The sequence below is a fragment of the Aethalodelphis obliquidens genome, unplaced genomic scaffold (genome assembly GCF_003676395.1).
Source record: "Aethalodelphis obliquidens isolate GAN/ISIS:26980383/991018 unplaced genomic scaffold, ASM367639v1 scaffold41, whole genome shotgun sequence".
Lineage (NCBI taxonomy): Eukaryota > Metazoa > Chordata > Mammalia > Artiodactyla > Delphinidae > Aethalodelphis > Aethalodelphis obliquidens.
The window spans coordinates 11158471-11185922 of record NW_020837985.1 but is presented as its reverse complement, the minus strand read 5'-3'; the positions used below and the strand labels follow the sequence as shown (position 1 = coordinate 11185922).

The 27452-nt window shown below is 44.6% G+C and overlaps 1 long non-coding RNA gene across 1 annotated transcript in view; it reads right to left on the bottom strand.

Moving 5' to 3' along the window:
• Positions 1 to 27452, bottom strand: part of LOC113633866 (uncharacterized) — a 70570-nt gene that overhangs the window by 19847 nt on the left and 23271 nt on the right. Inside the window, exon 2 of the long non-coding RNA XR_003438395.1 lies at positions 23287 to 23442. This is a non-coding gene — a long non-coding RNA (uncharacterized LOC113633866). The remainder of the gene's footprint in view (positions 1 to 23286; positions 23443 to 27452) is intronic.

Here is a 27452-nt window from a genome sequence, read left to right as displayed (position 1 = left end):
ATTGATCTGAGAAGTCTCTGGAGTACTTTGCTTCCCAAGGGTTCATCAATAAATGAAGAGGCTTTACCATCATCAGGTCACAAACAGAACAGGGAGTGCAGGGAAACTGGCAGACAAAGGAGAGAATGTGTAGAGGACTGGGGGGCACTGGATACACCTTTATCCCGATGGCCCCTGAAGAATTCCCAGCCAGTGACCCTGTGCCTTCTTCCCTCCTTCACACCTTTATGGGGTGTAACCACATGAAACGATGCTTCTTCACTGTGGCAGAAGGAGTCTCAGTCCCATGGATGGGGGGCACCAGGGCCTGAAGGTCCTGTCTGGGAGGTCCCTGCTTTGGGGAGCCCAGCACTGTCAGCTCCCAAGTCCATTGCTGAGCCCTGCTGGCCCCTAGACTTGGCTGCCTTCCCTCTTATACCGCTGTTCACTATTTCCCCAGTCCCCTCCTGCCCCCTCCGCTCTCTCCAGGTTGGTGGCAGAGCAGCAGGCCCCCACCGAACTTCCTGTCCCCTGCGGCATCCAAGGGCAGGGTCCTGGGCCCTCTGGTCCACAGGGTCTCACTTCCCAATGAGGAGGGGAGGGTGGGAGGTGAGAAGAGACCAGTGAGGGGAAGGATGAGTGCTCCAGAAGGTCGAACCCCGTGGCCTTGCTCTGGGGTGCTGACCCTGCTGGACGACAACTCCCTACCCTCTTCCTGTTAAATGTCTTGTTCTAGGCCTTCAGGCAAAATTGGGGCTCATTCATAAGGAAGGACCAGGAGCCCCAAACTCTACCACGTGCAAAGTGCTGTGCTGGGTGCCAAAACCAAGATTCACAGGATCCTCAGCAAGATGCAAAACCAGCTCTTCCTGTGCCCATTTTATGGATGAAAGGAAGAAGATGAGAGGCACACAGACGGCACAGCTAGTGGGTGGTGGCTGGCACTCAAATCCCAGCCAGCTGGGACCCCATCTCTTTCCAAGTGTCCATCCAATGCCCTCTTGTCCCACAGCTGGGGCCCCGTCACTAGGGGACCACTTTTCTTGAGGGCAGGTGCGGGGGCTCTTTCCCCACACTGGTACACAGCATCCCATGCCTTTGTGTTGGAGCCTGGCTGAGGGGCTGTAGGGCACGAGAAGCCCAGCAGGACCCCGAGCTGTTAGTAGACTTGACTGCTTTGCTGTCTGCTCTTCAGAGCAGCTGGCTGTTAGGGAGCAGTGCTTAGACGAGGCTGCAGTTGGTAACGTGGGCTAGTTGGTTTGCATTTGTTTTTAGACCTCGTTTCCCCGATGTTGGTAATTAGCACTTGGAAGTGTATCTGTGCTGATGGAATTGCCCGCCCGTAACGTTCCCTGGCTTCTCCAAGCAAAAAAGGGCTTCACCCACCCTTCCTGAGCCTGTGCATGTGAGGAAATAGGAATACCAAAGCGTAAGTCAATCTAGGGTGGACCTGAGATGAACTGGACTTTCACCTACTGGCAAATGCTTCGTGCAACTTACTCCTGACCTGATGGTGTGCCCCATGAAGCCACTCGGCACAAGTTCTGGGTTCCAGTGCAGGCTCAGCCTCTTCCTAACGCTGTGCCCTTGGCGTGAGGCCTAACTTTTCTGAGTTCTAGTTTCCTCATCTGTAAAATGGCAATAATTACAGATTAGAGATAATAGATGCAAAACACCTGACACAGAGTAGGCTATCATTATTACTATTATTATTTTATCCTGGTGTCATAGTCATGGTTCTCCAGAGAATCCAAACCAACAGGATGGATATAAATATAGATACACACACACACACACACACACACACACACACACAGATTTATTCTAAGAAACTGGCTCATGGGGTTATAAAAGCTGAGAAGCCCCAAGATCTGCATTCAGCAAACTGAAGACCCAGAAAAGCTGATGATGTAATTTCAGTCTGAAGGCCAGTAAGCTCGGGCTCCAAGAAGAGCCAAGGTCTTTTCTGGCCTCCAGACGTTCAGTTCAAGTCTGAAGGCCAGGGAAGACTAATGTCCCAGGTCAAGCAGTCAGGCAGGAGGAGTTTCCTCTTCCTTGCTGGAGGAGGCTCAGTCTTTTTGTTCTATTCAGGCCTTCAACTGATTGGATGTGGCCCACCCACATGAGGGAGGGCAATCTGCTTTACTCAGTTCACCGATTCAGATGCTAATCTCATCGAAAAACACCCACCCAGAAACTCCCAGAATAGCATTTGAACAAATATTTGGGTATCTTGTTGCCCAGTCAAACTAATACAAAATCAACCACTGCACTTGGTACAGCCCCATTACTTAGCAGTGAGCCCAGATAGGAGAAACTGAGGACTGGCTTTCAGCCTGGCTTCCAGGCTCTAGAAGGACAGCTGCTGAGAGGAGACAGAGGTAGCCTCAGCTGGGAGAGGCAGGTGACACCAGAGGCCCAGAGGAGGCACTGGGCACCACTGGGACCAGAAGAAGGCAGCCTGTCAATGAAGAGACTCGGGTGCTGGCTGTTGGGAGTGAAAGCACACCCAGGAAGCCAATGTGCTTGAGGGTTCTGACCTAAGGCGATATGAGCATGAGAGCACTGAGTGTATCTGCTGCAGATGCGCAGACCAGGAAAGCTCCTTGGAGGAGGTGACACTGAAAGATGAGGAGGAGCAGAGGTGAGTCTAACAGGCAGAGGAAGCCAGGCATGTAAAAGCCAGCAGGTGGAGAGGACTGGGTTCTCCAGAAACTGAAAGAGTCGTGGAGAGTGGTGGATTGTGAAGGGGTCTTGGTGAAGTCTGCTTTCGCCTTCTTGTTTTATAAAAGGGAGGGGGAAAGGAAGAGGGAGGCTCAGAGACACTGAGTAACTTGCCCAGGTTCACACAGCCAGCAAGGTCACAGACCTCAGTGCTGACTGCATGAACAGTGTGTGTGTGGGGGGTGCGGGATGCAGGTAAGACCATGCTGTCTGAGGGGTGTTGGGGGACTAGAAAGGCAACTCAGGGAGGTCAGCAGACCAGAAGGAGCAGGAACACCCTGACCCCCGTTCCTGCCACTCCTGACCCAGGGAGCCTCCGGTGCTTGCTGTGGTTCTTAGAGCAGAAAAGCCTCTCAAGTACAGGGATGTAACTGAACAGACACAGTTATAAATAAAGTGACAGATACCATAGCAACAGGGAAAGCAAAATGAAATACATCATCTTATTGTAAAGGGCAAAATCTATGCTATATATACAACAAGACAGCATCTCCTTCCTCTTTCTAGCTCTTTCCTACACAAACATTTCAGACTTCACAGGCAACAGGCCTGTCTGCTCAACTGAAGCAATTCTGATACAGGATTTATACATATCTTTGTACACATCTACTTGTGTGCCCAAGTGTTTAGTCATATAAAGTACATCCAGCTCTGTACATAGAGATATACATTAGATTGTAGATATACATATTATATACCTGCAAAATACTAGGGCATAAGGATATAGGTTCTGTGGCAGATTATATTTTCCAAAGACAGCAACAACAATATCTCACATCCCGCATGTCTGTCTACAATGAGACCTTGGCACTCTTCTCCTCGAGGTCTATGCCCCCTCCCTTTGAATTAGGAAGGACTTATTACTACTTCACCCAGTAGAGTGTGGTGAAAGTAAAGCTGTGTGACTTCTGTGGATAAGTGAGAAAAGGCCAGGCAGCTGTCACCAGTTTCTCTTGGGCCACTGGCTCTAGGGGAGGCCAGTCCCCCTGTAAAAAGTTCAATTACCCTGAGGTCACCATGCTGGAGAGACCATGTACTGACATTTCAATCAAGAGTCTCAACTGAGCCCAGCCTTCCAGCCACACATATCGAGATGCCAGACGTGTGAGTGAAGCTATTCTGTATGCTCCAAATCAGTGTGTCCACCAGCCAAGTACCAAGAATGACCCCAGGTGATGCTATAGAAAACAAATAATCTGCCAAGTCCTGCCCAAAGTTGGGACCCAATGGATTTGTGAGACATAACAAAATGGTTATCGTCGAACCCACTGAGTCTGGGGGTAGTTACTTACATCACACTAGAAAAGTGGAACACGTGCCCACATAAATGTCACAACAGCTACCATCCACCAAGTGTCCAGCAGGTGCCATGCCCTGTGCTGAGCCTTGACACTGATCATCTCATTTAATCCTCAGGTCAACACCATAAGGTAAGAATCACAGTCTCCAGTTTCCAGGTGAGGAAACTGAGGCAGAGAAGGCTCGGAACTTGTCCTAGGTCTCAAGCAGGAGGCGAGAACGAGACAGAGTCCCCACCTCTAACCATTAGGCTAGACTGCCTCACTGCCGAGATTTGACTGGGGCATCCTTTTAGCTTTTTCTTATGCAGACTCACTTATTTTTCTTTTCAGAAAAATGGGATTCTATTATGCATACTCTTGTGTAACTTGCCATTTTCAGTTAACATATTTCCGAGTCAATACATACAGATCTCTATTACCATTATAAATGGCCATGGCCCACTGAGCCAGATGGGTTTACTCTCATGCATTTAACCAGTCCTCCTGGGGATGGATAGTTAGGTTGTTTAATATATTTTTTTAAAAAAACCATTACAAAAAACGTTTTAGAGAACTGCTTCGCACATGTATCTTTTTGCTCTGGTATAATTATTTTCCTCGAACAAATTCCTATACATCAATAGATTGAGCTCTGCAAAGGTAGTATTTAAATTTCTACAACAGTGTATATGAGCTCCAGTTTATCCGAGCCGTTGACAACATGGGGGTTTCTCCATTGCTGTTAATTTCTATCATCAGCACCCTTTCAACACTGGTTGAAAAGTCCCGTGGAAGTTGGTTAGAGGGCTCATCCTTCCCTCTTTGCAGAGTTAAAACTCACATTTCAGGAAAGACCTTAGAATGGAGTGGTTAAAGGTATGAGCTCCATGTCAGACTGAGCTAGGGCTGAATCCCAGCTCTACCACCTTTTCTTATGACCCTGGACGAGTCATTTGACATTTCTGAGCCAGTTTACTTATCTGTAAAATGGGGAAAGAAATAGAACGTCCTCATGGTATTTGTGTAAAGATTTGATAGGACGGTGTAAATAAAGCATGGGGACTTCCAGCTCACACGAAGCTAAATTAGCCCATAATGTTATATGTGTCCAAGGAAGGCCTCTCAACCTATCAAAGCACAGAGTTTCTGAAGCTTTAGGAAAAGAAAAGGAGCTGGGTGTGGAAAGCAGGTGGATCAAGCAGCATCCCGCGTTTCACTTTTCCTGATGTCCTTCCATAATTTCTGACACTATCCGTCATACTCAATAGGCTGCTTTTGGGGTCAAAGCCAGCAGTAACTCATACCATCACATCGGTTTACAATAGTTCGCAAATCAGAAAATTACAAAACTATATGAGATTCATTATGGAAAAGTAGGGATTTCAGAATGGATATTAGCTGTGTGAGCATGCCTGGGCTTCCTGATCCATCTCCCTTGGAACTGAACTTGACTGTCCCCAACGACAGGGCAGCACTTGCCCTGGCAAGTTTTTCCCACAGACATGCGGGATGTCCGGGGCCTCCTCCCAGGCTCTCCAGTTAGATTAGTCTCTCTTCCTCTCTTGGGTAGGAAAACTGAGGAGCTGAAGGACAGTTGGGAGTAGAAGCTTGGGGTGAGAGGGAAAAGCGCCCCCTCTGCCACTCGCTGGGGGCTCTGGTTCTCTCCACCCGTTGGGATGGTCAGCCAGGGTGCAACTCTGACTTCCAGAGGAGCTCCAGGAAACGCCGCCCTCACTTTTATAAGTCCCCCCCCAAACCCTTCCCTCCTCTTCTTTCTCCTGGGACTCGTGGCAGCCTTTTAACTTTTGCCAAAGACTCCACAATGCAGTTCCCTGAATCTAGGTTAAGCACTCTCTATTCTTCACTCTGGATCTCCAATGACACCCAGTGCTTGTCCAATGGAGACACCCAAAGGTCCTGCATTGGGATTAAATGGCTACACAAGGATCCTCCGAGGAAGGTAACGCAGCCTGCCTGGGCTTTCTCTGTGTGGCCTTTTACTAGAACAGTGATAGTTTCTCAAAGACCTCCAAGTTAATCCAAACCTGAGGATCTTCTTAGATGCATCTCACCATCTGAAGAGTTCAAATAGATAACACAGTGCCAATCTTTCTCAACAACCCCCTGACGACCAGTTGTGAACCCCCTCCCCAGCTACTAGTTATCCTTGGGGAAACGATATTCTCAGGGCCCAGTTCCTAATCCACACCACTGTCATCTGCCACTGTCATCAAAGACAAGCAGAATCTCAGAGGCATCTTAGGACAGCAGAGAGACACTTGGTTTCTGGATGCCAGCTAGTCTAAGCCAGTGGTCCAGATTCCTCACGTGTAAGTGAAGAACTCTCCCATCAGGAGGTTACTTTTGGTGCTGTGTTAATATCTCCCATTCACACACTTCCTGTCTCAGAAGGTGGCAGTTGAACCATTCTCTTTGTAAAGTTGAGACTTTGCAGTAGTAACCTTGTGTTATACATTTTTTTTTTTTTTTTTTTTTTTGCGGGTCACCCCCTCAGACACTCCCCTTCCTCACGCGGCATTCAGACCCTCCTTCAGTCCATGCTCCCGGCAGTTCTGGGGTGATCCTGGCTCCTCCTGCCATGATGAGTGTGCTTTGTCCAGCGCCACAGGCCTGAGCTCTGGTGGCTGCTGCCCCTACCTTGAGCTGTGGCATCATTTTAGTCTGTGAAGCTGATTTTTGTTGCAGCTGAAGCAGCATCCTTAGCAGCTTCCCGAGCTGAAGATGCAGGTGAGGCTTCTGGAGTTCTGAACCTCCGGGTTTTGTGAGGTCTGACACCTCCACCACGGCCTCGTCCCCAGAACTTCGCCTTTCCCGTCTTCACCATTGTTCAGGCCTGGGTAACTGGCATGGCTTCAGAAGAAGCGAAAAATTTCCCTCTGTTGTACTTTTCCCTGTGGTCATGGCATGTGCCTCTGATGGTCCACTTTCCCCTTATTTCTAAATTCATTTCAAAATCATTTGGCTGAAATTTTAACTTGCTTCTTAAGTGGGCTTCTTTCCTTTTATGCCCCCTGGCTGAGTTTTCTCTCTCCTTTTCTTTTGATTTGCTCTCTTACTGTTAAGAAAATTTTTCAAACGCTGTCTGTATTTTACCTTGTAAGCACAGCACAGCAGAATAGATGGAGTCAAGAAGAGCCGGGCCTTCCAGAACTATCCATCGTTAAAATGAATCTTGACCACATGTGTCCCTCTGAGTTGTACATTCCCCCCAGGAGTGGTTCCTCCATCAGGCCAACCTCTAGCCCAAGCCTTGACATCATCTCTCATCACTTGCTTATTCCCCTGCAATAACCATGTCTTCTCTGGACCCCAATTCCTTACTTCGTTTGAGTGTGCATGTTCACATTTTTCTGCGCTGTTTCCCCTGGATGACACTTAATATGGCCAGCCTTCTCAGCAGACCCCTTTCAAATCTGTCTAGGTGTGCATGACCACTTGGCCTGGCTCTCCTTGGGTCCAAGCAGGGCTTGCCCAGTTGTTCCAGCGATGGTCTCCACCTGTGGCTTTGAGAATGAGCTTCTATTCAATACATACTTGCTGGACCTAGAATCCCTTCTGAGAGTCACTCTCTTCTGCTCCCTCAGCTCTTGACTCTTTCTCTCTGTATTAGATTTATTTGGTCCCTGCCATTTCTTATGACCTAGTAACAAGTAAATCACATCTTTCCTGTTGGCTCCATCGTTAAGGATGGTTGGGCCCAGGTATATCTTCGTTTCCTTTCCATACCTGTCCAGCTTGTCCTCTGTAACTCACTTACCTCCTCAGTTGCCTGGAGTGGACCCAGATCTCAGCCCCTGCAAAGGACACCAGCCTTCTCCTGGGCTTATCGCTCTGACCTCCTTCATTTCCCTTTCCTGCTTTGGTAATAATCTGAGGCACATTTTCAACTAGTTAATTCTTCCGTGATTTTGAAGGCAAACCATAATTAGAAAGAGAGTTCCATGAGCAGAACTTTTAAATACCTTTCTTTTCCACCACATTTGTAAAACTGTTATTACATTGTTTTCTAATTCAACATGAAAAGTTGACACAAACCCTACATAATAGGGACGCTGCTACTTTTTTTTTTTTTTTTTTTGTCTCTGATGACATCCACCACCTTGCAGTGGACAGAGCAGCAATCTGGGTCTCTGAAATCTAAAGTCATGACCGGGCTCAGGCATCTGTGTGGGGAGGGACTGATTCTGAGTCCAGTGCTCCCATTTTAAGGCATAACCTTCATACATTACTGCCTCTGTAGCCCACAGGGAAGTTAGCTGCTTTTCCAATTTTAAGTCCTGGCTTATGGTCCCTGCCGAGAAACACAGTAAAAGAAGCAAAAAATTATTCCTCCCACTGTCGACTAAAAAGCCCATGCACTGAAGCTCTGCCTGTTCTGAGGCAGGCCTTCCGCAGGCTAAAAGACTCTCTTTTTCCCATAAGCGGAGGCTTGCCTCATTGGTACTTGCTCAAGTCAGAATCAGGCAGCAACCCCTGAGAATCAGGACTCACTAATGGCCTGGGTCCAATGTCATGTTAACAGTCACTGGAGCACCTGCAGGCGAAAACCCTGCAGGACAAGCTTGAAGCGCCTTGGCCATGCCAGAAGCAATGTCTCCCCACACTATTTTGGGCTCCAAATGATCATTCCAATGCCTATCCCTGAAGTTCCAGGCGAAACCTTTTATATGTGGGATTTTAAGGGGGGCATTAAATAATACCTGTGTACCCCCAGAGTTTGAAATGAATCAAGGTATGACACATAGGAGGCAGAAAAATGGAAATCAAATATCAGCTCTGTGACCGAACTGGCTGGTTTGGGGACTGTAGCTTCGAGGTGCTGGCCTAATCTGAGCTTCCTACCTCTTTCTCCTCTGCCACACTGAACGTGGGCAGCTCAGTCTCCAGGCGTCCCCACTGCAGGAGTGTCTGCTGCTTCTCCGAGTTTATCACCTGGATAAGCAGAAAATGTGGCTCTCCTGAGCCCATCGGGAGGCTCAGTGACTTCTCCCCATCTCACTCATCAGAGCACTGACTTCCCCTACTGAGTTCCCTGGAGAAGGGGCTTAGGGTTGAAGGAAGGTCAGAAAGATGCCTCAAGTAGACACTCAGAGAATGGGACTAAGTATTCCCTAACACTAGTCCCAAGGGACTGGGGTCCTGTTTATGCCTGGATAGAACTCCAGTTCTGTGCCGAGAGCTCAAAACACCCTTTAATAAATAGTAAGTTGAGCAAAAGGCAGAGAAACAGAAAGAATTCGAGAAGTATACGAAAACTTTCTGACTCACATGCCTGGACTTTGCTCAAACCACAGGGCTCCTTTGCCCTGCGGCAACCTGCCAGAGAGGTGCCTGCACGCTAGCTCCGCAGCATTGGTACCTCTGCCTGGGGAATCCAGGGCAGGGAGGAACTTGGCGGTGAGTCCCCCAGGACAGGGTAAGAAGTCCAGAGCTCAGAACCAGGGAGAACTCAAGTAGGGTCTCATCGGGATAAGAATACGGTTGGGATAGGAATGGGAGGAAGGTTTCAGATTGACGACTCGAATTTCTGCTATAGCAGAGGACTTACTTTCATTGCTCAGGATGGATATAATAGTGGGTTTACTGGACTCATTTAAAGAATCTTTGTTATATAGATGAGGAAATGGAGACCTTTAGTGGTAAAGGAAGTTGGCCAACGTCACACAGTGGCTGAGCTAGGATTTGAGCCCTGTCTCCTGACTCCCAAGCCCTTGCTCACTAGGAACAGGAGGCATCTTTTGACCCCACTTGTCAAAGCCCCCCATGACTCTTCTGTATGGCTCCATCACACAGAGGAGTGCCAGGGGCGGCCGTGGTCTCCTGAGATGATCCATGACTGACATGCAAATCACTTCCCACCCGGACCCTGAGCATCATCACGTGTTCTTAAAGAACACACATATGTATACACAAATACTCCCCCAGGTTTGGAATAGGTAAGAGTCCTTCTGGCATAAGCTAAAAGGGAATAAACAAATACATGGCATATAAAATCCTCAGTAATGGGCGAACAAATTCTAAGTTGGATTGAGGAAGAACAAAATCTTAGAGCAGAAAGAAAACCACTTGAAGAAAACGTCATAAAAACAGCATCCGCCCACTGCTCACTGTTTCCACTCTCCTTCCTGTCAGCTCCGGCCAGCTGGTATCTCCCTCAGCTCCACCTGCCACAGCTTCAAGGTCCTGTTTGCAATTCTCTGTCAAAGTCTCCCCTCAGTCCCTTAAACCTGTGCCTGGAAGACTGCAAGTCCTCAACATGGCTCTTTCCCTGAAGTGCACTTGACTCACGCTCCTTGTCATTCATGTCTTAAGTTTAAATATCATCTCCTCTGAGTGGATATCACTGCCCATCTAGAAACATTTTATGACATAGCATTATGCATTATACTATGCAGAATACATAGTATTCTACAGATTATTTTGGAGCACAGGGAGTACACAGAAGAAGTGGTAATCCCCAGGAGCCAACATGACCCCCCTATGTCAGATAACTTTCCACTACGGACACTCTTCTTCATGAAACAGTATGAATGGGATGATCACAAACCATTTTCAAGGGCATCCTTATGGGCAGTCTGTGATCTATAATGCACTGACACTGACTTGGGGCTGGATGAACATTTGTGCTCATGAGTATTAATGAATTTATTTCAAGCCAGAGAGAGGCTTCATGGGGTGTGCTCTAACTATGACCCAGCTAGAAGCTCAGAAGACATACTTATTTTTGACCCGATGTTAGAAGGGGCAGATCAGATGTTTGATGGCTGTAGCAAAATTCTAAAGGATTACACAGACTGTAATGACGGACTCACACTAGCAAGATCACATTTAATAAGGAAATAAGGGTAATCCAATGTGCTGAGTGAACACAGGCACAAAAAGTCAATGGCACAGGTGGGGGACAGGGGAGACCCAATTTAACAGCAACCCACATGCAAAGTATTTGAAACTTTTTTGAATCATAAAGGTTAAAAAAGTATTTTTCAAAAAATTCACCACTGAACATTTCCACCAGCTTCAGGACCTAGTAATCCACTTCTAGAACATTCTCCTAAGTACATGATAATAGATTTTGACAGAGATATGTATATATAAAAGTATTAAATTAGTGCAGCATTAAAGTAGTGGAAAATGGAAACAGCCTTAATTTCTAATTACAGAAATATTCAATGGAATATTATGTTTCATTGAGTGTCACGTTTGCAAAGAATACTGAATGACAGAGCATAATCTTTCCGTTTTACAATGCTATCTTTCCAGCTCAAGTTGTGCCTCTGATGACAATATTTTAGCCTTCATGGAAAAACTGTGAGGAAAATTTGGAGGTAAATCACATCAGGCAGTCAATCATTTTCTCAGCCTCTGTATGAGGTCATCCCTTGAAGCATGCTAGTGTCCCAGAAGGAGGCAAGGAAAGGGCATTTGAGGGTCAATGAGGTCTTGAATCAAGCCTGTCTCACATAAATACTGGGCCATCAATGCCATTTCCATGGTCAGTGACCCCCAGGGAGAAAGATGCTATGAGGCATCATTTCCTTTAATATTTATTCCTCAAATTTCCCTAGTATAGAAATCACTTAAGAAACTGTCAGTTTTCCAGACACTTTTATTTGCAGCTTGCAGATTGCATCAATAAAGTGGTGCACCCATGACTCTCCCTGTATCCATCCATCATCAACACCAGTGCAAACCAGGCCCTTCACTTTTCCTCCTGATCTCTCCTGTAGTCATCTGCAGACCTCCTTATAGGAAAGGAGTTTAAGGTGAAAAACTGCAGTTGTACCCTCTGCTTCAATTCCCAGGCGTATAAGATAAATGGCGTTCAAGAAGGTGCTGTGCCTCTAATGACAAAACACCAAGGAATTCCTGGAGCACTGTTCATTAATGCATTCAATCCTAGGACCATGCTTACAGTTATAAGAATCAAGATATTTTCAAGGTGACAGAGGGAGCTTTACAGTCATTTTTTTGAGGTTGGTTAAGAAACTACTGAAGAATGGCAAAGCGCAGAGGCTTAAAGTCAGACTAGAACTTGTTTGAATACAAGGTCTATCACTCATCACTTAGACAAGAACTTGACCAACCCGTTCCTCAGATTTTCAGAAAAAGTATCATGTGAAAAATAAGTGCCTACTTTCTAGTGACACTGGCAAGATTAAATGAGGTGATGCATACAAATGTTTAGTGCACCGGCCTATCAACCTAGTGCTTAATAACTAGGAGTCATTTTATTTTTCCACAGGAAATTGCAGGGACTTTAGAATCAACTAGGCTTGGGTTTAAATCCGTATTATGTTTATTAGTTTGTCTCAATGTATGCAATGTACTGAAGCTCCAGAACCTTGGTTTTCTTACCTATAGAATGAAGAAAAATAAAACCTTTAAAATAGTTGCTATAGAGGTTAACTGGGGACTAGCATAGTCCTGAAATGGGGTAGAGTTTCAGTTGATGTTTATGGCCTGCCTTTCTGCATTCTTCGCGTGAGAATCCAGGTACTGTGCTGTCTTTTTGATGCTAATCATATTCTTATACCATAATATGCTGCTTGTATAGGGTGTCCTTCGTTTAAGTTGGACTCCTCCCCCCTTCATTTACCCAGAACTCTGTCCTTAAAGGGGTTGCCTACAGCCATTTTGATGGTTTGGGGAGAAAATTCCAAAATAGAGTATAATAAATGTGGTTAGGAAGATTTCCTGTGGGGTAGGAAAGAGAGAAATACTCTAGGTAGAGTAGCAATAGTTTATTTATTTAGAAGCTCATTAAGGCCAAGTCTTAGGTAAAGAATGGGGTCCCTACCCTTTTTCTCTTTCAGCCCAATTCTTGTAATCTTCTGACTTCTCTACCGGGGGATGGAGTTAGAGACATGTTGACTCATGACCAACCCCATGAAGAATCTGGAATTCCTGGCGTTTGACTTTTCCCTTGATCATATCTATTATAGCAGCCTTGGGACAGCCAGTGGATCTCTGGTCCCCAAACTTGAAACAGCGGGGGATGGGGACAAGAGTATAAGCAGAGGGTTAATCGATGAGAAAAGTCATTTTTGCAATGTTCCAAGGGAACGTTTACAATGTTCCAACGTAAATTCAGAGATTTACGTCACTTTTCAAGGCATAACAGCGATTACTTCCGGTCAAGGCTCAGGCACTCCTGTCCAGGGAGTCTTCCTTTCCCTCTTGCCTCCGACTGTGGTCCTTCCTATAAATTTAGTGTTGGGGGATTGAAGTGAAGGGAGGAATGGTGCTAAGGCTACACAGAGGCAAATGGCAGAAGATGAAGTTCTGGGAAGAAAGTTCTTGAGAAAAGTTTGCATCTTGGCTCAACTTCTTGCTTTTTTCAGTATGACTCAGTTTTGGTGAGAAATAAGTGTTTTGGCTGCTCCTCAAGAACAGAGCCTGTTGTCGGTGAGGACTTGGGACGGCATGCTCTCCTTCTCTCTGAAGACCCGCTGTCCTCTCTCCCCAAATCCGTCTGCTCTGGCTCAGGAAAGAATGCTAAACGCAGCACGTATGTGTCAGAGATGCCGCACGGTGTCTGCTACAGCCCAGCCATCTGGGGGAGCCGGAGCTGCCAACTTGTCACCACGCAGGGAAATCCACGGCGCATCCTTCCCCACTTACCAGGTGTAAGTTCTCTCTTCTCTGATTAAGCTCTCTGGGGGTGGTGGGGGGAGGGGTGTGACCAAGGCAGCCATATCAGCAAAGTTAGGGTTTTAAGATTTCTTGTTTCACAAATGAGACTCTTAGGATGACAGTTGAATTTTTATAGAGGATAAGGCACACAGGTCAGGGGTGAGAAGAAATTTAAGGCAGGGTTTTCATCCTGGGAGTTTTAAAAGTAATGATATCTGATGCCACTCTCAGAGATTCTGGTAAAATTGATAGAAGGTGTGGCCTGGGCATTGGGATTTTTAGAAGTTCCCTGGGTGATTGTAACGTGCTACAAAGTTTGAAAGCCACCGGTTGGGAAAAGTGCTTCTCAAACTTTAATTTGCATGAGAAGCACCTGGGCATCTTGTTGATGGGGACAGCCTGAGATTCTTAACTTCTAATAAGCTCCTAGGTGATGCTGGCGCCACTGGTCTGTAGAACACACTTTGAGTTGTGAGGCTACAGATCTGCATATCTTTCAACCTAGAACACAGCCTCCTTCTCTGTCTGCTCAGAGAACAAACTCAAGACTCAGCTTAAGTATCCCCTGGTCTCAAAGACCTTCTTAACTTCTTATGCCATTTCCTTGCCCTCAGAAGAAGTGATCGCTCCTTTCCACGTGCCCTTACTTGAACTGACACGGCTCTCGGTCTCCTTGAAATCCAGTGCAGTTCCTGCTTCCTTCTGCATCTCCTGTGTAGTCAGGCATCATAGCAATTTACCGAATAAACAGGTATGACCCCCCCCCCCCACCGCCTCCGCTCTAGTTACCCTGCTTCATTTCACTTTATAACTGTTACGGTTATTTGCTCATTGTCTGTCTCCCTCCATTAGAATATAAGTGTCAAAAGGAAAGGGATTTTTAATCTTCTTGTTCACTGGTCTATTCCCAGTGGTCCGGCACATTGTATATGCTCAATAAATATCTGCCGAAAGAATGAATGAATGTTAGACAAGGCACGTATCCAAGGTAAGGCAGTGTCCACCATGACACTTGTCATTTATTGGGCTGGGGGAGATGGGGAGTGTAGTGGGTGTGGGAAATTAGGCAATGCAGAGCAGTCTAGACCCACTTGTGCATTTTTTTCTTTTTGTTTTTATTATTTTTTAATTGAAGTATATTTAATTTACAATGTTGTATTAGTTTCAGGCGTATAGCACAGTGATCTAGTTATACATACACAAATAAAATACATATACGTACACACATATATATATTCTTTTTCAGATTCTTCTCCCTTATACGTTACTGTAAAATATCGAGTATAATTCCCTGTGCTGTACAGTAGGTCCTTGTTGGTAATCTATTTATATATACAGTAGTGTGTTTATGTTAATCCCAAACCAGAGCTGTCCACACAGTACCTGGCACATAGTAAAAAATGCCTCTAGTAATCTTCTAATAATTTTTCTCTGCTTCAATATAAGCCTTCAATGCTTCTGTAAACCTCCAGGTCAACACATTGTACATCACTACACCCACCCACCAGTCATCTACCCATCTATCCATGCACATGTATTTTTTGGTAAATGTCCAACAATAAACTTTTTTTTAATTAGGCAGGGAGTTCACTGCTGTTCTTTGCTCAGCTGGTAAACACAACAAATGTATTTTTTAAAAATTCCTCTCTTTGCTGAGTGAAAAATGTAGGTTCCGAGATCAATCAGAAAAACATGCTTAAAGGTCAAAGACAGAAGCGATTCCACTCTTGTCTATATTTTCCCATTAACCTTAGCATAGATATTCATATCCTTCTTTGTTGATTATGAACCAGAGTCAGTCAGAAATGAAATGCCTTGCTGATGGCAGAGTTCATTTCAGTGTTTTTCTGGGTAGAGTGGGAGAAGTGGGGAATCAGAGAAAGAAAAGAGTATTAACTCCCCAGGCAGACCCAGTGTAGGACCCTGTTGAGAGATGTTATTGACTAGATGCTTCTATAGAGACCTGCCAAAAATAGGATTGGAGGTAATAGGAATGAACAAGCTTTAGCCAGACAATCATTCTGTATTGCTCACTGGCCCAAAATTGTTCCCTGTGATGTGCTTCCCAGTAATTTGTCCAGATTTCTATGATCTTAACAGATTGCTCCTGGGTAGAAAATAGCTTGACTTCCCCAAGCTCTGACAACCCTTAATTCTCCTCGTTAATTCTTTTGTAGCCTGTGTGGATTCCAGAGGGAAACACACTTATCTGGCTGTCTGCTTCAGGGGATGATTTCCCCAGGATTGCTTGAGAAGCTGTACTCAGGGAATCTTAACGCACAGAATGGTTAGGGGCAGAGACTTTTGTTTCTCATGGGAGTTTAGCCTTTGGAAACCAGCAAAGCCATGTCTCCAGGAGACAGCCAGTCCACGCGGTTTAACCGGCAGAAGCTGGCAGCCCAGGGGTAAGGGATGGGAAAGGCAGAGGAACATCAACTGAGCCTTGTTGGGGTGGAGGATTTTGCAGCTTCCAGCAGCTGTGAGGTAGCGTCTGACCCTCGGTCCATTCCTCTCCTTTCCCATTATGCACAGATGTCTCTAAATTATTTCCTAAAAATGCCTAAAATCTTTATTTTAAAAAGTTGCCCATTTGATCATTTTGACAGCTGAGACAGAGATACTGAAAGCTTGCCTTTGCTCCATCACTAACCAGTGATCCAGCTTGGCTAAGCCTGTTCCCCTCTCTGCACCTGTTAGCTCATCTCTACAATGAGAAGGGACCCAGAATAGTGGTTACAAATACAGTCTCCACGTTCACACCAGCTCTGCTTCTTAGTAGCAAGGTGACCTCTAGAAGTTGCTCAACCTCCATTTTCTCATCTGTAAAATGGGGAGCTCCACAGTACCTCCTAAGTTTGTTGTAAAGATTAAATGCATCAATATATGTAAAGTGCTTGGTACAGTGCCTGGCACGTGTTAAGTGCGACATAGACATTTGCTATTTTTAAGAGCAGAGGATTGCTGTTTAAGGTTCCTCCCTCCTAGATTTAAAAGATGAGTCATTACCTCAATGGATATTTTTGGCAGCCTACCCAGCATTCATTTCTCTATTTTCCCTGTTGCAAAAGCCCCAAATATCCTTTGTAAAAACACCCACAAGAACCCCCTGTGTGACAACGCAGCACTGTTACAGACGGTACTGACTCTTCTCCAATGACAGGGAAACAAGTCACTCAGTAAATTTGTTAAAAATAAATTGCAAAAAAAATATTTGGCCAAAGCATCCTTAGTAAACTTGAATAAAATCCACGCCCCCCCCGACACAGTCTTTTACCAGGTTGTTTCTGATGCACTTTATGAGATGTGCTGTATCAGAAAAGATCTCCCTTCTGTTCCCATCCGTAGTCTTGCTTTGTTATGGTTTCAAAAAACAAAAAATATGAAACCAAATCTGGACACACAGGTTTTCTGGAGGGCATGATGACGATCGGTTTCATCCATAAGGCAACTACAAAGAGACTCCATATTCATTCACTGATTTTATTCTTATGATAACGTTCAGAGGCCCCATTTTGGCGGGGGAGGGGGGACACTGAGCCTCTGAACAATACTAAACTGAGATTCTTGGAAGCCTAGTGACCCTTCTCACTGGAGCGGGAGGTGAGGCCAGAATCTCAAACATGACTTCCTCCTTTTTGAAACATTTTCACTGGATTTCTAGGAAACCCACACTCTCCTGTTCCTTTTTCTAATCTTTAAAGTCAAGGGCCTAGGACTCTGTCCTTGTCCCTCTCCTCCACGTACACTCTCCCATTAGATAAACTCCTTCGGGCCTATGGCTTTCCATACTGTCTACTTGCTGGCTGATGTGTTGATTGTCTGTATTTCATTAGAATGTAAGTTTCAACATGGTAGGATTTTAACTGCTTTATTCAATTCTGTACCTACAGAGTCTGAAACAGTGCCTGGATTTCATTTCCTTTGGATAATAACTACCAATTTACATTCCCACCAACAGTGCACAAGGGTTCCCTCTTCTCCACATCCTCACCAAGACTTATCTTTTGTCTTTTTGAAAATAGCTGTAGGGACTTCCCTGGTGGCGCAGTGGTTCAGAATCTGCCTGCCAGTGCAGGGGACACAGGTTCGAGCCCTGGTCCGGGAAGATCCCACATGCTGCGGAGCAACTAAGCCCGTGAGCCACAACTACTGAAGTCTGCATGCCTAGAGCCCGGGAGCCACAACTACTGAAGCCTGCGCGCCTAGAGCCCGTGCTCCGCAACAAGAGAAGCCACCGCAATGAGGAGCCCATACACCGCAACGAAGAGTAGCCCCCACTCGCCGCAACCAGAGAAAGCCCGCGAGCAGCAACAAAGACCCAACGCGGCCATAAATAAATAAATAAATAAATTTATATTAAAAAAAGAAAATAGCTATATATGTTCATACACACATAAAATATAATAAAATATTCAACCTTAAAACAAGAAGGAAATCCTGTCATTTGCAACAACAGGGATGAAACCAGATAACATTATGCTAAGTGAAATAAGCCAGACCCAGAAAGACAAGTCCTTCATGACCTCTCTTACATGTATAATCTCCAAAAGTAGAACTCATAAAAGCAGAGAGTAAAATGGTGACTTTCAGGGGCCAGGGGCAGGTGAGCAAAATGGGAGATGTTGGCCAAAGGGTACAAAGTTTCAGTTATGCAGGATGAATAAGTTCTGGAGATCTAACATTCAACATGTGACTACAGTTAATAATACTGTATCATATACTTGAAATTTGAGAGCAGATCTTAAGTGTTCTTACCACAAACACACAAAATGGTACTTATGTGAGGTGATGGATATGTTAATGGACTTGATGTGGTAATTATTTCACAATGTATACCTACATCAAAACCACATAGTATATTTTAAATATGTACAATTTTTATTTGTCAGTGATACCATAATAAAGCTGGGGAGAAGAAATAAAACCGTTCCTGGAACTTAGTAGGCACTCAATAAATGTGTGAAGGGTGAATGATGTATAATTTCAAATACAAAGAACTTGCTTTGTATTCTCTGTCACTTCCGAGGTTGGCAATGCAGAATAAAGCTTCTCAACCACTTGACGATGGTTTGCCTTTGGGACTGGATAATTCTCTGTTTGCGGGGGCCTGTCCTGTGTGTTGTACGATGTTTAGCAGCCTCCCCAGCTTCTGTCTACTAGATGCCAGTAGAAATCCCCACTTGTGACAACAACAAAAAATCTCTCCAGCCCTTAAGTTCTAGCTATGTGACAAGTAATTTACCTCTCTGAGCCCCAGTCCTCATTATAAATAAGGGGTTAGACTACCCACCCCATAATGCAGTTGTGAGGATTAAACGAGGTAATGTGTCCCAAAATAGCCAGCATGGTGTCCCCTTAATGTTCATTTCCCTCTTGGCTCTGGGACTGAGCTCCTTCATGTATCCAGGTTTCGTTACTCATTTTGAGTCCTACTTCTTCTCTTGGTTTTGTCTCACTTGCCTGTTTTCATGGCCTCGGATCCTCCCTCTTTGTCTCAAGAACTGGGAATTTCTTCTTACAGCCAGCCTTCTAGCCACTGGATATGTCTCCATTCTGAATCCCGCATCTGGTTCTGAGATGCAGCTCCATCTCAACTATTTTCTCCCAGGCTTATTCCATACTTGAACCTCTCCTATCCTATCACCTTTCCAGCCACCTGAACTACATCAAGGTTATTCTCAGACCAGCAGCTCACACTGGTGGGGATGAGAAGCAAATCAACATGCCTGGGATTCATGTCATCATCTTCCACTGCACACAAAGACAATTACTTCTCTGGCTCTGGACTTCTCACCTCATAAATTAGAAGACTCGTTAGTTGTTGGTTGGAGTTGCCTTTTCCACTGACCATGAGATAAATATCTATTTGTCTTCCTAGAACCAGCTGAATTTTAAGTTTCCTTCCCATTTCAACCTTGTGTGTCCAGGTTTCAAACATGGGAGTGAAAGAATAGTTAAGTGTTAAGAAAGTTAAGAATTAAGGGTTAAGAATAATTAAGGGTTAAAGTGAAGAACTTCTCAGTCAGAATTATGGTTCCCTCTTCTGTCCCCATCTGGTTGCTTTCTGGTGATGGTGTGATGTAGTGAATAGGGTCCAGGTTTTGGGGTCAGATGAACTGTAGGGGATTGTCACTCTGCTACTCACCAGCACTAGCCATACAAACTTAGGTAAGTTAGTTACTCATTCTGAACCCCTGACTCTCTTTCGTTCTCCACCAGAAATCGCTCTTATGAGGGCTATATGTATAATGTATGGAACGCCCCAAGAAACTGCATCCAGCACAATACGGGCCTTTGTTAAATGTCATTTTCTCTTCCCTTTATATTCCCAGTCTAGTACCTCTATTTAATCCTCCTACAATCTAGAATTATACTGTCGCCTCTTTTTGGGCAAGGGTCCTGTTTCATTAATCTTTACATTTTCCTACCCTCTATTCTTGCATATTGCTTTTGCATAGTTATGACTCGATTAAGCGTCTACTGGATGAAATGGACTTGAAATTTGACATGCTGTAGGACAGGAAATAAAAATAAATCATAATAAAATATAGTTGAAAATAATGAAAAAAATCTGAATATGGAAGAACCAGAATGATAAAGAGAAATTGGCCTGGGAATTCAATCCATGCTGTTTTCACCTAGGCTTTGTGTGGGTGAGCAGTGATGAAGAGCAAGGACTTTGCAATAAGACAGAGCTGGGTTTGGAGTCAGACCAATCCAGGACCTAGTAGAGTATCTGCCACACAACAAATGTTTCCAGTAATAACTACTTAATGAAGCTTGTAAATGTTTTAATATATTTGACTCTAATTATGTCACATACAAGCAATTATTTTACTTCTCTGAGACTTGATTTATTAATCTGTAAATTGGGAATAATAATGAGAATGAAACAAATTAATGTAAATAAAGAAAGTGGCCAAGTGCCCAGCACACAATTTGTGTGTAACACATCGTAGATACTACTGCTGCAGAGTCTCTGCTTTACCTTGGGCTCGCTATTTGTGAATATGGTTAATAAAAATTCCTGGATGTTGGTAATCATATCCCATGGCACACTGGGCTAGCTTTTGGAATACTGAACCTAGAAAAAACAGTGAGGTATAAATCGGACCAGCTCTAAAGCCTGCAAGCTGTGTGCTGGGTAAATCACCTTACTTTTCTGATTCTCCGTGTCTGTAAGTGTACGAAGTAGTTGTGATCTAGGATCTTTTCTATTCCTAAAAGTCTTTGAGTAGGACTAATTGACCTCGACGGGTCCTTCCATTTTTAAGAGCGTACGATTAGAAGAGTAAGCTATATGTCCCTAAATGTTGGCCACTGACATCTGTGTGTGTGTGTTTGGTTGCGGGGAGGGGAGGTGGTACTGGGGAGAGTGTGTTGCTGATCCGGAGGGGCAGAGAAGGGGCGTAATACGTGTTGATTATCTATCAGACCGCGAATATGTGTGTCACTCTTCATATATTTTATATACTCCCACAGAAACCCTGTCAGAATTGAGTTGTGAGCTCTGCTTTCCCCATAAGGAAATTAAGGTTGAGAGATGTTAAGTAACCTGGATAAAGACCCAAGAGGGAAAACTGTTTTTTTTCTTTTCCTCTGTGCTGCCCCTTCCTCAATCCAGCCTCTCATCGGCTAGTGCCTGGATTATTCGTTCAATCAGTGTGACTGGGGACCTCCCAGCCTGCTCCCCTCCAGTCCAGCCTCCGTGATGTTGAGAATAAGACCATTTTATTTCCCTTCAGGAGCCTAGACTAGCCCTGAGGGAAAAATCCAAGCTTCTTAGCACAGTTTCCAAGGTCCCAGATGATCTGTCTCCCACCTACCTCTCCAGCTGCATTGTCACTTTCATCCTTTCATCTGTATTTACTGAGCACCTCCCTCATCCCGGACATTTTGCTGGGCTGCCTCCATAAAGGTAAGAGGTGGTCCTGCCCCTTACTTATAATGTAGTAGGGTTAGACATACCATAATCAACTAACCACACAGATACCTGTCCCAATCTATCTGTCTATCTATTAACCTATCTATCTATCTCTCTATCATCTATCATCATCATCATCACCTATTAACAATAACTAACATTTATTAAGCACTAATGATCAAGGAACTACTTTAATCACTTTAACTGTATTTTTTTCACTTAAACCTTCCAATAAGCCTATGAGATAGGCATTTTTATTTCCATTTTCCAGGTAAGAAAACTGCCTCATAGACAGTTTAAATGTCTTGCCCAAGGTCACACAGCTAGGAAGTGGCAAGGCCAGGATCTGTGCCCAGGAAGTGGCCTGGACTCTCCACAACCTGCTACTACTCCAGTGTATGGTTACAGACGGTGACAGGTACCACAGAAGAAAGGCTTGGGCTACTATCAGTGTGCAGCTAGTGGTGGGGAGCCTGAGGAAACAGTTTTAAAAAGTGATTTTTTTCACCCAACTGCCCTCATTTCTTCCACCCATTATGCACACTGGCCTCCAACAGAGATGAACCCCTTGCTGCTCTTTGCTCTCTACAGCCTTCCCATCATTCCGAATGCTGTTTCCTCTGTGTAGAAGGCCTGCGCCTCTTCATCAGCCTAACATCTGCTCATTCACTCATTTGCCAAGCACCTGCTGGACCTGCTACTGTGTCAGACACTCTGCTAGAGTCGGTGTCTACAGAGATAAACGGACAGGAACTCTGCCCTCTGGTGCTCACCATCTGGAGGGGAGATGGACAGAAAGAAAAGAGAAATACAGCCTGCCTATTCCACAGAACACTAACACCATTTTTAATAACAAAAATACTATACAGAGTGTATATTTTTAAGCCTAAGATGAGTTTTTAATTGTTACCAGATCAACAATCTGAAATCTTCTAGTGATTTTTTTCCTCCGTGCAATAAACCCTGTCTTCCCATCCTGTCCCTCTTTCCCCTTTGTCCCTTCCTCCCTCCCTCCTTCCTTCCTAGTCATCCCTTGGAGGTGATGTGAGTACCTCCTTTGCTTTCCCCATGTCAGGCACTGCACCTGTCGATCATCCTTCAAAACTCAGTGTGAGGCCCTCCTACAGAAGGCCCTTCTTGAACCACAGGTTCCCAAGAAGGTTGAGGAGGGCTCTTCTTTCTGCTCCCACTGTCTCCCGTGAGAACTGATCCTGAGGCCACAGTGGGAAGGTCTGCTGTCTGCCTCTACTGTAGACTCTTCACTCCCTGAGGGCAGGGACTCTATATGTAGAGTTTGACACAGTGCTTGCATAACGCAGTAGATGTAGGTACCCAGTAAATATTCATTCCATGTGTAAATAAATTAAATTCAGGAAGAAACCACAATGGAAAATATGCAGACAAAAAGGGCTTGGTTATAAAACTCTTAAGTCTCCTGCAACCTGAAATTCTATGAGATGTAAATTTTCTGGGTACTTATGCCAGGCAGTCTGCAAACCTAATTGCCCTTTGCATAGTCTGTCTCTTGTGATAGCAGGCATCAGACACATCTCTTTACTTAAGACTTATGTAGAACCTCTGATTTTTAGCTGAGCACATGACCACCCAGAGTGAAATCTGTATCTCTTAGACTCTCTTCCAGCCAAATGCAGCCAATAGGAAGTTAGGACCCATGCTACATGACATTTTCACTTCTGTCTTTAAAAACAGGCAACATTCCCCTACCTCAGTCCTCCTGGCTGGAATATCCATCCACCCATGTGTGGTCAAATATTCATTCAGACAAGGGCCAAGCCCGAGGGATGGTGGAGCAACAAGACAACAACTGGAGTCTCCGGTAGCTCGGAATCCTTACGGATCGTGGAACACTCACCTCCAGACCTAAAGGAAAGAGAGACAAAATAGACCTCAATCTTGTTTGAGATGCTGTTATGTGGGAACTCTGTTACATGGAGCTATATCTAATACTGACCAGTACACTGATCTTCCTTTTATAGAAACATAGATTGTCAGAGGCATATGGGACTTTAGAATTAACCTAATCCAGTGTTTCTTAACCTTTTTGGAGTCAAGAATATTTTAAAATTTGATGGAAGCTCACTACTATAAAATAACATAAAATGCATGTCCATAGTAGACCATGGCCCTCTCCTGGTTAAGCATTCCTAGTTTGGTTGTAAACCTTCATTTTAACCACAAGCAAGCTGTGGTTCAGAAAGGCCCTAAAATTTGCAGACAGTCCCATGGGAAATTGGACCAGTATCCCTGATTTATTACCCCCAAGCTGGTGCTTTTTCCTCCAAAAGACACTGTGTAGTTTCCCTGGGCAATGTTCCAGTGATGGCTATCTGATGGGGCTTCAGAGATATTTTAGGTTTCTTGGTAAATACTGATGACTTAGCCTTCTTTATTCATTCATTCATTCATTCAATCATTTATCTACTTTAGAAGCAATTATTGAGCATCTTCCAGGGTTACGCACAGGACAATGCCCTGTTATACTATAGTGAACAAAACACAGATATTACTCCTATTATTATGTGGCTTACATCCAATGGCTGAGTCAGATGTTAAACAAGTCAGAACACAAATGCATTTATAATAACAAATTGGGGTAAGTACTATGAAAGAAGTAAATGGGATGGTAGCAGAGAATATTAAATAAGGGGATCTGCTGGGAATGTCAATTTTGTGGAGTTGACATTTAAGCTGAGATGAAAGATGAGAAGAAACTGGACATGTGGAGGGTAAAGGAAAGGGTATTCCAGGCAGAGGGAACAACCTATGCAAAGATCTTGAGAAGGAGGAAGTTAGAATATTAAGGAGCTGGAAGAAAGCTCACTGTGGTGGGCTCACCTACCTAAGGAAGAAATTGAGATGTAGGTCAGGGCAAGATTGAACAGTCCCAAGTGGACCCTTGATGGCCTCTTAACAAATGTGGGCTTTCATTGTAATTACAGTAAGAAGCCGTAGGAAGCTTTTCAAGAGACAGCCTTTATCACTTCTTCCAGAGGGAGAAGTGATGTGATTCTAGGTTTTCAAAAGACCGCTGTGGTTGCTTTGTGAAAATGAATTGGGATGGTAGATAAGAGTAGACACAGGGTGGTATTTGAGAGGATACAGTTGTAGCCCATGTCACTAATAGTCAGGTTGCACAGATGGATTTGAAATGTATTTTGGACGTAGGAGGTACTTTGGCTTGGTGGGGGACTGGCTGCAGAGTGTGAGAGGACAGCCAACAGGTCTCTTGCAAATCGTAAAGGAGTCTTCTATGGAATTCTCCAGCAAAGCGAGCCCAGATATATTCTAAAGTTGATGAAAGATCCTTGTCAACAGCTACTGACCTGCTCACAGACCTTTCCTGGGATGCCAAAGCAAAACAAGGTTAAAATCCAGATTGTTTCAGTGGGCTAGATGCCATTTCTTAACTGAAAGGGTGGAAGTTGCACATTCAGAATAAGATCAGAGAGAATTTATTTCATTTTTAAAAATAAATTACCACAAATAACTCATTGATTTGATTTGGAAGAGAATAAGATGTGTGCTACAGTTTTGGGGTTATGCTTACATGAACTGACTGAAAAGGCAGAAATTTAGAACTTCAATTATAAAAGATTTTGGAAAACATTTTCATTTAATTACTCATTATAATTATGTTTCTATGGCAATAACTTGGTGTTTTAGAACCCAAAATAGGCAACAGTTGATCACTCATCTACCTTAAAGCAACAAGTGGATGAATATGGTGAAGATTCTCTGTCATCTCTTTTTCAGTCAGGAAAGCTGAGTCCTTCCCTGACTGAGTTCAGGCCTCAGAAGCTTGCTGGAAAATCAAAGCACCCTTCACCTCCCCCCACCCTCATTCCAGCAGGACAGAGAGGGAAACAAACACTGAGCACATTGTAATGCCAAGTAAGTTCTTATATGTTAATTAATGTTAATTTTCACAACAACCTGGGTAGGTTTTAGTATCTCTACTTTATGTCTGAGGAAAAAGAGCTCAAAGGAAAAACCAGTGGAAGTGTCCACAGAAAAAGAAAGTAGGGTCGAATCTCTAAAACTCATGCATTGGGTCATGTCACTCTCATGCAGACTTGCACTTTAAAACTCATTTCTCAAGTGTTTCCCAGTTCTAGAAGTGAAAGAACAATACTCAGAAATTCTCAGAAAGTCCAGTATTCCCAGCAACACTTGGTTCTTAGTTCTGATAACTTAATACCCTATATAGTAGAATTACTGGACCCAACTTTTATCAGTTTGTCCACGCCACCTTCTGAGTGACTTTGAAGTTCTTCCCGCTGGAAGCAGAGGAAATACTTCTGCATCCCTTGACTTTGGGCTCAGTCATGTGACCTACTTCAGCCAATTAGATAGTAGCATTCATAAGCAAGGAAAGGCTTGAAAGGCACTGCAGGATTCTATTTGCCCTCTTGTGCTTCTACTGTTATCTGAGAAGAACACGTCCAGGGTAAGCACTGCCCCTCAGCCTGGGTCCCGGAATAAAGCCAGGCAGCGCAGACCTGAGCTGAGACTTGCAGCAAGAAGCCAAGCCCAGCTGACTTACAGCCCAAAGCAGCACCACCCAACCCAGCACAGCCAAGATCAACCAATTCTCCTTTGACCTGCAGACCCATGAGCAAGTAAGTGGTTGTGGTTTTATGGCTTTGAGTTTGGGGGTGGCTTACTATACACCATTTGGGGGACAATGATTGTTATCTTATGATAGCGGCTTTCACCTTCTGGATGTTCTGCTTCGTAAAATGTAGCCAGCAAATACTTTGTGAGCATGGGCTATGTAAAAATCAGTAGGAAGTTCAAACAGTGGCTTTGGGAAATTCAGAGATTAAAGCACAAGTTTCCTTCGAGACAGCTCACAGTCTAAGGAGAGAAGAGAGGGCAAAAGGTACCAAACACATGGGGTAAATAAATGGGGGACTTCCCTAGTGGCGGCGCAGTGGTTAAGAATCCGCCTGCCAATGCAGGGGACACGGGTTCGAGCCCTGGTCTGGGAAGATCCCACATGCCACGGAGCAACTAAGACTGTGCACCACAACTACTGAGCCTGCACTGTAGAGTCCGCAAGCCACAACTACTGAGCCCATATGCCACAACTACTGAAGCCTGCGCGCCTAGAGCCTGAGCTCTGCAACAAGAGAAGCCACTGGAATGAGAAGCCCGCGCACCGCAACAGAGTAGCCCCCGCTCCCTGCAACCAGAGAAAAGCCCTCACTCAGCAACAAAGACCCAACGCAGCCAAAAATAAATAAACTAATTTTTTTAAAAAAAAGCGGGAATGGGGAGGAGCCACTGGATATGGGTTCATTATAGAACTTACCCAGCTTCCAGGATCCAAATTAGAGGAAGGCGCCAATTTAAAAAGCTGATCCAGGTATGCAGTCAGTGGCAGAATGTTTAAGCAGGCTACCTGGCCAGGGGAGCGATACTGTTACCAAACACAAGTCCGTATTCTCAACGCACAGTGAGGCCAAACAATACCAAAACCTCGGAGTCTGGAGCAGAGAAAGGTTTATTGCAGGGGCCTTGCGAGGCGACCGGTGGCTCATGCCTTAAAAACCCCAAACTCCCTGAAGGCTTTCAGCAAAGCCCTTTTATAGGAAAGGTGAGGGAGGAGCTGATTAGTTGTTGCAAACTTCTTCGTGTCAGATCCTTTGTTTTTGCAACTGGTCAGGTCAAGTTCAGGTCACGATGTTCCTGTAAACCTCCATCAAAACAGTGTTATTCTCTGTTCTGCAACTTTTTATCTAAAGGTGTAATACTCTTAAAGGTCACAGGCTTGAGAATTATACAAGAAAGGGAAGGGGAGGCTTTAAGCTCAGTCTCCATGCCTCCTGGCGGCTTTTAACCCTTAACAAATCCTGTAAGCAAAGCGA